The 11,212-nt window shown below is 36.6% G+C and overlaps 1 long non-coding RNA gene across 1 annotated transcript; it reads left to right on the plus strand.

The window, feature by feature from the left end:
- The first annotated feature begins 712 nt into the window (after positions 1 to 712).
- LOC131393175 (uncharacterized) lies at positions 713 to 10,366 on the plus strand. The gene is made up of 5 exons (XR_009215890.1): positions 713 to 869; positions 2,869 to 3,018; positions 4,178 to 4,420; positions 5,480 to 5,572; positions 9,981 to 10,366. It is a non-coding gene; the product is annotated as an uncharacterized LOC131393175 (long non-coding RNA).
- The last annotated feature ends 846 nt before the right edge of the window (positions 10,367 to 11,212 follow it).

Genomic DNA, 11,212 nt, shown 5'->3' on the forward strand with positions numbered 1-11,212 from the left:
CTCTTCTCCAACCAATCTATCGTCCCAAAGGTAATAACTACTAGTATTTTCTTTTATCATCTGGAAAAAATGTTAATAGCACAAAGACAGATATATTTGTTTTTATTTCCATAGACCAGAATCGCACTATACATTGTGTTCTTTATATTGTTTTTTTCATTTAGTATATCTTAGAAGTCCTTCCTTTTCGGTATATACTCTTATTCTTTTCAATAACATGTTTTTCAGTCCTCTGTTGATTGAAGTCCTGGTTGTATCCAGATCTTTTTTGATGTCTTTTTGTTTCTTTTTTCACGGTTAGTGATTATTTTTCTATACCACAACATTAAATAAATATCCTTGTACAGATATCTTGGCACAATTTGGTGAGGGTATATATGAAGTATATTTTAGAGGTGTAATTCCTGGAACAAAAGTTATGGGCAGTTTTAATTTATATGAGTGTTACCAAATTGACACGTACACGTCTACACTCTCAGCACCAGTATATGCTTTTGCATAATTTTGTCCTTACCAACTCAAGACATTTCCAAACCTTTGCATTTTTGTCAACATGATATATAAAAAATGAAATTCTATAGTTGTTTTAATATATTGCATTTCTTTATAGTATATGAAAAGGTCATAGTCTTTTCATATGTTTATTGGTTGTCTTCTCTTTTTTGTCAACTCTATTCCTTTCTGACTTTTATGTTCAACCCAGATCAATTAAGTTCAGAAATCAGATGCTTGGGAGCAATGCTTCTTTTTCTTTGCTGTTGTATTGGAAAAGAACACTAGAGAAAAGAACCAGAGCAGAGAAAGAGGCCATCAGCAGGTACCATCTCAACCTACGTAGAAGCATGTAGAGGACGCCATGGTTCACAGAGGTAGTTCTTTCAGCTCTCTGATAATTGGTTAATTATGGGCAGAGTCTGAAGCAGAAACTAGAGAAAATCTGCTAGGAAAGGGAGGGGTTTTATGAGGGTTGCCAATCCAATTCTATTGTCTTTGAGCCAACAATTCAGTATCAGTTCCTACACCACACCAGGTATGAGACAGCCTTCCACAGAAACGGGTCATCTTGCCTGAGAAAATGGCAAGCATGCCTAAGAGAAAGCGCAGGGATGGAAAAGGCCTAGTTAGAGGTTGAGATTCCCAAGACAAAGCCAAAGAAATACGACTAGCGCCAAACTCACTCATATAGATCTCGTGAGAACCTCATTCACCTTTTAGCAAGGGTTGGCAAACAGCTGTCTTTATCTCTAACAGCCTGCCCAAGGAGAAGAGATAGGGTGACTAGATTAAAAATATTTCCATCCCATCCCCATCCGGAATGGATTATTAGATATTATTAAGGACCTCTTCAAAAAATTTTTAAGAACTTTCTAAAGAAAAAGTAAGTAAAAGTCCCAGTTTAAACCTAAACACAATACTTTCTTAAAAATATTTACTCCCAGAGACGTAATTATAAAGACAGAAAAAATCAGGCACAAGGAGGTTGACTTAATAACAAAGCCATAGTCATTGAAGAGGCAGAAAGATTTCAAATATAACGTGTTGCCCACTCTAGATGTATTTTCTAGCCCAGTTCCTATTGTATGTATGTCTAAAGCCCATGAGAGAGCAATAAATAAAAGCTGAAAGAGCTAGTTTATAAAAACCTGTATAAATGATTAAGGCACATGCTGTACTCCTTTATGGACCTGAAAATGTAATTTTAAGAAAAGAAAGAAAGCTTTTGCTTCTGAGAGGAAAACGTCCTCGCCTTCTTTTTTTCGGCTCCAGAGTACCCAAAGCTGTTTTTTCACCCGGATCTTACCACGGTAAGAAGACATGGCACATTGTGGAAGTAAGCCCATAGCCAGAAGAAAATAGGCAAAAAAATGAGGTGGTACCCAGCATTATCGTGGCACCAGAGGGGAGGCAGCCCACCTGCGAGTACAGGAGGGTGAGACAAGGCAAACCTGCCTTCGTACTGGGCAGAAGCAGGACCATTGGAGTCCAGGGAGGCAAAGGAGCAAGGAAAATGACAGATGCCATATGACAGTGGGCCAGACTTGGTGATAAGCACATCTGATCTATATATCCAGAGGGCTACAGAAATGATGATGGAACAAAGAGAAGGTGGGATTCTGTACCAGCAGATGCAGCATGAACCAGTGAAATAAAGCCTATTACTTAGCACCGTATTACCATGGTGTACTAAGAAAATACATGTACATGTGTATATTTACTTATAACCAGAATGCTTAACAATATTTAAAAAATGTGGCTCATATGATACAATACCATGCAGCCATTTTAAATAATGTTTAAAACAAATATTTAAAGAACTTATGATAAAGTTATATAAGAAAAAGAAGAATATTAAATTGTATATACAGTATTGTCCCAATGTTTATTTAAAAAATATATAGGTAGAGATATAGAAAATATACCAAAATATTAATGTTACTATTTTATCATAGTAGAATTATATTGTTTGCTTTTGTGTTTGTTATCATTTTAAAATAATAAACATAATGACACTAAAAGGCTAAATGTAATAAGCTGGACAGATAGAGAAGTGTAAACAGTGCTGTGATTAATATTCTCACACAGACCTTTTTACTTATTGGTCTCATAGTTACTTTATGTAAAACGATATAAAGTTAAGGCAAAAAACAGCTGCAAAAACTGTATAACATGTACTTTAAAAACAGACTTGAATATTATTCAGAAAACTGTTAATGAAGCCTATATCTGAATGGAAGTGTTACAGGTAATTTTTTAAAATAATTTTTCTCACTTTCTTTTCTCTTTTTTTCTCCTCTTCTTCCTCTTCCTCCTCCTCCTCCTCCTCCGTGTCTTTCTTCTCTTCCTCCTTCCTCTCTCTTCTTCTTACAGTTAATCAGGAAAAAATAAATGCTGTTAATCCCCTTAAATGGATCTACATTTTTACTTCTGCCTGGTGTCTTTTTGTGCCATTGTGGAAATCAAAAATATCGTAGATTTTAAAGCAAATTTGAGTCTCATCCATTCCGTGAAGTGTCGCAGGTGACTACCTTTCCCTCCAGCTCACACAACACTGCTGGAACGATCTGATATGTAGAACACGATGTGTTGTGCCCTACACTAGACTAGGACTAGAATATAAGTCCTATGAAGGCAGAGTTCTTCACTCAGCCTTCTCAGTTCATGGACTATAATAGCTGCCTAATATTGAGCAATTAATATTGTTGAATGCTCAATAGATATTGTTAACCCTAGGTTAACCACCTTCATACCAGATTATTTAAAACATTAATAAGAGGAAACCCATATATTTTCCTCCCATCGATCCAAATTCAGTATTTTTAAAACACTTACCAGATCATTTTCCAATTAAGAAAATATTAAGAAGATAGTGAACTAGAACAGATGCCTATCAAACTCCAAGGACTCCTGCTACACAGCTGCCGCCCTGATGCCTAGAGCACAGGGAAGTGTTTCTGGATTTCAAGAGAGTCAAGTCTACTTTAGTTTTCTCTCTAAATCCTGTGTGCTTATGGAGAATGGGCATTTTATTCAAACATTTGGCAGTGAAGTATTTCTGCAGAGCAAATATTGATTTTGTGTGCATTTATTTACTCACAGCCAACTCATATTAAGTCTGCAAGTCTTGTTTAATGTCTCCTTAATATCTTTCCTATCCATTCCCATCTCTCTCATTGTCATTTGCCCAGATGACCATATTTTCTCAGACCTCAGTTGCATGACCATACCTTTAATCATCCTTCATAATGTGATCAGAATGACAGAAAGGGTTTTTAAATATGCAAATCTACGCCACCAGGCAGGCCCCTAGAGTAGCTATTCTTAAACCTTGATTTGTATCAGAAGTCACCTAGCTTGTCTCTCAGAAAATCTCAATCTTTAGGGTTAGTGTCTGACTTGGGCATCTACATTTTAACAGATGATCCTCATGCACATAGAAATCTAAGAACCAGAGCTATGAAGGGTGCTTTGAACATTTTCTATTTGTTTTGCAATGTTTAAGAGGTCTTAAATAGAATTAAAATGCTTCTCCATTTTTGCTAGCCCATTATATTCTATCCTCTGGGACTATCATCTTGTCTACTTTCTTTGTCTTTGAAGTCAATAAATTCTTCTCTTGATGTTCTTGAAAAAATTTCCCCCTTAACACCTCCCTCCATTCATTTTAATTAAACCACAGATCCTAGGTCTTTGAAGACTTCTCGTGTCTTATATTGAACTGAGCCATCCCTCCAGTGACATCAGCTATGGATCAAAACATCTCTCAAATGACCCTCTTGGACTCTGCTGCTCACTTGCAGAGGCAACTGCATATGGCATTCCTCAAGAAGCTTTCAGAATAACCTGAGCATTTAAGCATCTAAGTGGAAGGGAATCTACGAATTTTGGAGATCTTTCTCTCTAACATACAATATCTTAAACGGTATGCTTTTCCCTCAAACAAGATCTTCATTAATTTATAAAACTCACACAAATTGGTATAAAGGAGTTCTTGGTCTGATAACAACAACATGGTGCCCTAAGGGAAAGTATTTTCAGAAATATAAATCATTAGTATTCTGCTTTGACTATCTTGGTGGACTAAAAGATGATTAGAAGAAACTCCAGTAGGTGTTTGTACTTTAACTTTTGTGGCAGTGATTGATTTGGAATTTTACTATCACTCTTATGACAATACTTTAGAGTATTTATAAATCTAGTATGCAGAAAAGTAGTTCTCAGGTTTCACTCTCAGGAAGCGCTGATGCCTTTTCTTTACCATGGGAGAAAAAATGGTAAGGAATGAGCAGTTAACGATTTCTATTGTCAAAAGACATTCAGATAAGATCTATGTTTTGCTATAAATTTGTGCATTGTGTATTTGTTAATATACACACACTACGTATCAGTACCAACTATTTAAAATAGTACAGATGATTTCTTAAAGCCAATAGTTCATATCATATTTGCATTAACAAGGACTTTGGCTTGAAATCTATGTGGTGCTTTATAAGAAAAGGGAAACATGTAACTTGGTTTGAACAAGATTAAGAAGAGCATCTGCTTCCTGATGATTCCCTGTATTATAAATGGAAAAAGATCTGCCTTATTCCCTTAAGGTATGAACTCCTGAGGCCAGGCACAGTGCCCAGCCACTGTTTTCTCAACTGGGGATACAGGAATCTAGGCACCAAGGATTCACTCCAATCTTAGAAACCTGGAAGCCTACCTTTTAAGAGTTGCCCAGGCAATAAACATTTTAATAGCAACTACACCCCTTACTGAATGTTCATGAACCTAGCACTGTGCTAGATGTAATTTGTACCAACTACATTAATCTGTACTATATGACGTAGACATTGTACTATTCTCATTCTATAAATAGAAAACAAATATTCAAAGAATTTAAACAATTTGCATAAAGCCACAGAGTTAGAAAATAGGGAAGCCTGGATTGAACTTTCATCTGTCTAACTCCAGCTCCTAATCTTCTAATCTCTAGCACTATGATGAGTTCAGGCGTTATTCGCTGTATCTGGAACAGCCCTATCCAGTTTTCTCACTGCAGACAGTGAGCCTGTCTTCTCATTAGAATGTGAGTATAGCCATTGTCCTTGGTCTTTTTCTGACTTAAATTATTCTTCTATTTAGAGTTTAATCTATTAGCCTTTGGCAAATTTTGGTATTTTTAAAAATATATTTCTGCTGCTTAGCTCTGAAATTTCTTAAGACCTTAAGTCCATGGAAAGTTTTGAAAATAATTCATTTCTTCAATAAGAATAGAAGATATCTTTTCTCCTCAGATAGCTACCCAGTATCCATTAGTAATCTGTTGTTTAATTTAGATGAACCTCTGAAGGAGAGCAATAGGAACGCTGTGAAAATGCAATGCAATAATATGTATAAAAAGCAAGTGTTGGCTCCTGACACATAGAAGGCATTTTGTAAGTTCCACCACACACCACACTAAAGCTTCCCTCTTCATAGATTGGTCTAGAAAGGCCTGAGGCTCTCTGACCATATGGAATGTCTTGCTTGAGTTATTTCTGAACAAGAAGAACATAGATATTGAGATTCTCCATGTCAATGTCATTGAGATTCAGAGAAATATGCAATTGGTATGTGCCAGAAAACTCAGGAATTGTCCTTTTGACGTTACCTGAACAATCTTTCTGTCCTTTTCTTTTTGCAGCCAGAGCTACATTGCAATAAAATTATAAATAAAAAGTTCAAAATCTTGATCATTGGGCATTTTGTCCTAAATATTCATGTCCACATAATAATGTTTAAACAAATGTTAAATAATGCTTAAGTTCAGAAGAAATTCTAGTTTTCTGGCACTCTCCACTGAAATCCCAGTATTAGCTCATACCTGGAATGGAGTTGTCATTTGCGTGCACATTCGAAAAGATCAAGAAAATGCAACTTTGTGGTTTTTAGTGGTCACCGATAAATGATTCTATAGTTCTTTTTTTGGAAACAAATACATCTAGTTCATTTGGAATAAGATGCAAATTTCCAAGGAATTCTATGAGACACACATAATTCCTATTTTAAGATAAGGAAGCTGAGGCCTTGGGAAGTTAATTTGTCCAAGGGCACAGAGGGCACAAAGCAAGTACTACTAATGACTTGTGCTTCTCTGCCTGGGTTTCCCAGAAAACAAGCAGATTGAGGAAGTGGTATGGGCTCACAATAAAAGGGGCTTGTGCAGGCTCAGCATCTGGGCTTCCTTCCCCATAGAATTGCAATATTGCACAGGTCCCAAGGTCTTCAGGTATTGGGCCATGAGCATGGCAGACAACTCCTATAAACAGCTAGTCTCCAAAATCCAAATGGCCTGTTTATTCCTCCCTTGATATGGCTACTTTCTTATGTTGGTCCTTTAAGAAGGAGGACCCACAACTTCAACAATGGAAGCCTTGGTTCTGCTGTACCATTCTGTGCAATGGTGAGAGACTGGTACACTATGTATCTCTGTGTCACTGATCTTGCCTTGTGAGATTTCTTTTCCTCCAATAAAGCCTATTCCTTATCCCCTACCATAAATTGATATGTAATTCATCCCAGTCCTTTGCCTTACAGGGAGCAGCCGTAAAGGAGCCCATTCAGCCCATACTGTGTTCTTATCTCTTTTGGTAGAGATAGAAGAAGAATCTCCCATTTGTTCAGAAACATGGCTATAATAACTATGCCTGGTGTAACACCATTAAAATATTCTGCTCTTACTTCTTCTACTCTCCCCTGCAAAATAAAACTCATATACACACATACTAATATTGATTACTTCTTTGTCTACTTTAATCCATTACCAACAGATTATTTTATCTTTTAAGGAATTTTAAGATTATCATATTGGTTCTATAGGGAATCACCAGAATTTTCTCCTGCTCCATCTCTCATCTTGTTGCTATTTCAGTCTCCCTTGTACTTAACTTTAAGTTGCCTTCACAATTTCTTTCCTGCCTGGGTTGCTCAGATCTTTATGGCTTCTATTCCAGAACCTAGAAATGTATGAAATTCTCAGCCTTTTTTATTTTATTAAACAAATATTTATCGAGAGTCTACAATATACCAGCGCTGTGATAGGTGCTGGGTATATATTTGAAAGTAAAAGTAACACAGTCCCTGCACTTCTGGAACCCACATTCTGCTGGAAGAGAGAGAGAATAAGCAATTAAACAAATAAGTGTTTATAAAATATTGAATTGTAAAATTTTCTATAGAAAAAAAAAACAGAGAGAGGTAATAGACAGTAAGAAAAGTGAAATAATCATTCCAGCTTGGCCTCTTCTCTGTATCCTCTCTCTCTCTCTCCCTCTTGGAGACGTCTCATCAGACACTTTTCCCTCTTGGTGTCACTTTATGCCGGTACCTCTACCTCTACGCCTGCTTCTCCTTCTCCTCAGGCTTGCCTCCATCTCCTAACAGCTTCCAAAAATATGCTTTATATTACTTTGTCCAGTTAATTTTAATGGCATTGAAGTTATTTTCAAGAAATTAAATGCTACCATATTGGCAACAATTCACAAAGACAGGAATTAGATTTGTGAAACATCATGGTACACTCACTGGACCTCCGAGATTGTAATGCTCAAAAATTCACACGCACAATTCCATCTGGACAGAGAACTATCAGCCAAACATGGTCAGATTTACACATTCTTTTTAGAACTGGTGCTGAAAAAGTAATTTCAAAAATTTAAACTCAGGGTTACTTTTTAAAACTTGCAGTGGGCAAATGCAATTGAAGTGCATAAATAACTTTCAGTGTTGCTTTAACCTACATTAATCAGAAATATTCTCATTGTTTGCAGATGGACTTTATAGAAATGGCTTTGCAAGGTTTTGCTTACCCATTCTGGCAGTTGGAAGCAGCATAATTTATTTGCAAAGCATCCTTTATGCAAACTATATCCATTCCCCAAATGTTCCCTTGAATTAAACAAGGCAAAAGTGTAGACAGAATAAATTAAAGAAAATCATAGCATGCAAATAATACAGAAGAAATTAATTAAAACCCACACGGCATTTGGCCAGAAAAGGAGCGGGAGAAACTAATAAGTACATTCAAGAACAGGAAAAATAACTTTAGACGATATTTGGAGGAAATGGAATGTTGAAAGTGATGGAGAATAGCTGAAACTAGCATTATTATAAAGGGGTGATAGACTATTTTACCAACAAGGGAATAAACAGAATTCAGAGTTAAATGTCACTTCAATGTCAGATAAGTCTGTATCTGAATATAGAACAGGATTTTCTTCTAAGAAATTACCACAAATTGCATTCAGCTAAGATGTAGTTGTAACATTTCTGATAGGAAGAATTTTAATAAAGTAGATTTCTAGGTCTTCTGTGATATGTTCAACTTCATTTCAGAAGCGTAATCACAATAATGGAATAAGAAAATTAAAAAAAAATAATGCACTGCACCTACTTGAAGAACTCTGCCTAAACATTTGTTGGTAAAGTCAAAATGGTTATGCATTCTTCTAAAATAAGGTCACAATTTCTACTACTAAGATAATTAAGGAACTGGGTCTATGGGATTATTAGATCTTCTGGTTAACTGTGGGTTTGAGATGGTTTTTTATATATTAAGCTTTGGTAAAAATTTCTTTTAAGTGTTAAGTACCGAATAAATTTATGGTCTAGTGGTGGAGATTTTCAAGTAAATAGCTGATTATAGTATAATGTTGATAAGAGGTACAAGAGAGTTTTGCAAGTTGTTGGAAAGCAGAGGAGGAATTACTAACCTAGTCTAGGAGGAGTCAGGGAAGATTGCACAATTGGTATCATACTTGCAATAGGTCTTAAAAAATGACCAAGAATATAAAGTTGACAAGGACATTTTAGACCTAAGGGAGAGCATGTGCAAAGACACAGAGGTGTGAAAGTCTCTGTGCAACTGTCTCCCAATATCTGGCAATGCTCGAGCATGAGAATTGAGGAAAGAGCAGGAATGAAACCAGAAGGCACGTAGTGGCCAGAGGTGGAGCGGCCTTAGTTTGGGGAGACAGGACTAGTTCTGTGGACCAGACAAAAGCCCAGGATGGAGCAGGCTGAGTGGGGTCTATGGTGAACTAGAGACCTTGGATTCTTTCCCAAAGGAGGCATCCCCTAACCAGTTCCAGCCATATATTGCTTTGCGTGCATGCTATATTTTGTATAAGATATCACAGTGTTTATATGTGGAAGTTAATTTGAGCTTTTAGAAATTAGACTATAGGCCAAAACAAACATTTCCATGGGTAAATTCCAATTGAATGGACTTTCATTTTGTAGCCTCTGCTCTAATGCATATAAGAATAATACATAAATTGAATTAATCCTAACCCGTGTTGTATACAGTCTTCTAGTTCTAGAAGCTAGACTTGTAATTCTATATTAATGTTATCAATATGTTGTCTTGTAGTTTCTTTTAAAGTGAAGAAAAGTTTGAGTATATGAGAGTTCCAATTAATTAATGTAACTACATCTTTTTGAATTTTATCTTATAGACAAGGGTACCCATATTTATGTATATAACAGAATCTTGAAGAATGTTTGTTAAAAATTTAGGTTCTTGGCATGAACTCAAACCAATAATATGAGAATTCCAGCGTCCAGGAATCTGCCTTTCAGCAAGCTCTCCAGATTTTTCTGATACAATGATTTCATAACCACACATTGATAATCTCCTATCTGAAGAATGCTCGGTGTGACTGAAAAGATCCATCCTTTTTCTAGTGCATACACTGAATGTGACCTGAAGCAGAAGCTAATCAAAGTCCAGGAAACTGAGATAATCAGACATTAAAATTAGAACCTACCTGATGATGGAGGACCTAAGTCTGTCTCATTGAGTCTCCTCCTTTAGACTGGAAGTCACTCACCGAGAGAAAAGCTGTTATCAACAGAGAGTCAAACACTTCAGCACTTCAATCATCATGATCTGGCTCCGGCTTGCTAGCCACCTATCTTAATCTCTAACCAATGTGCTCACAATTACAAAAACAAACAAATAAAAACCCACCACATTGCATTTCTTATCATTCTGTAGTCTCACAGAATTTTTCATGTTAATGTCTTTGTAGAACATAGGTTCATTGCCTGCAAAGCCCTTTCTCATCTTTAATTCTTCACTTAGCAAACACCCATCTATCCTTTTTTTTTTGCTGAGGAAGATTTGCCCTGAGCCAACATCTGTTGCCAATCTTCCTCTTTGTTTTTGTTTGAGGAAGATTAGCCCTGAGCTAACATCTGTGCCAATCTTCCTCTATTTTGTACATGGGTTGCCACCACATGGCTGTCAAGTGGTGTAGGTCCGGGCTGGGACGTCAAACACTTGAACCTGGGCTGCCAAAGTAGATCATGTGGAACTCAACCACTACACCATGGGACCAGCCTCACACCCATCTATCCTTTAACATTTGACCCAAATGATACCTCTTCACAGGTAAAGCTATCTCACAAGCCCAGGTGATTCATTGCCTTCACCTCTGGTTCCCACAGCAATTTGTTCAGATGGTCCTAACAACACATTTCATTACAATTATATTTATCTTACTATCTCTTTTATTACACTTGAGCTATTGAGAAAATTCAGCGTAAATGGTAAATTTAGTAGCCCTTCACACACACCAGGTAATGGACTCAACTTTAAATGTATTTGTGAAAAGACTGTCAATGCAGAAGGCGCTGGAGCAATTAAGGAAGACAATCAATCCAGCCCAACCATGGCCGAGTTAAT

This window comes from Diceros bicornis, chromosome 28 (assembly GCF_020826845.1).
Source record: "Diceros bicornis minor isolate mBicDic1 chromosome 28, mDicBic1.mat.cur, whole genome shotgun sequence".
Lineage (NCBI taxonomy): Eukaryota > Metazoa > Chordata > Mammalia > Perissodactyla > Rhinocerotidae > Diceros > Diceros bicornis.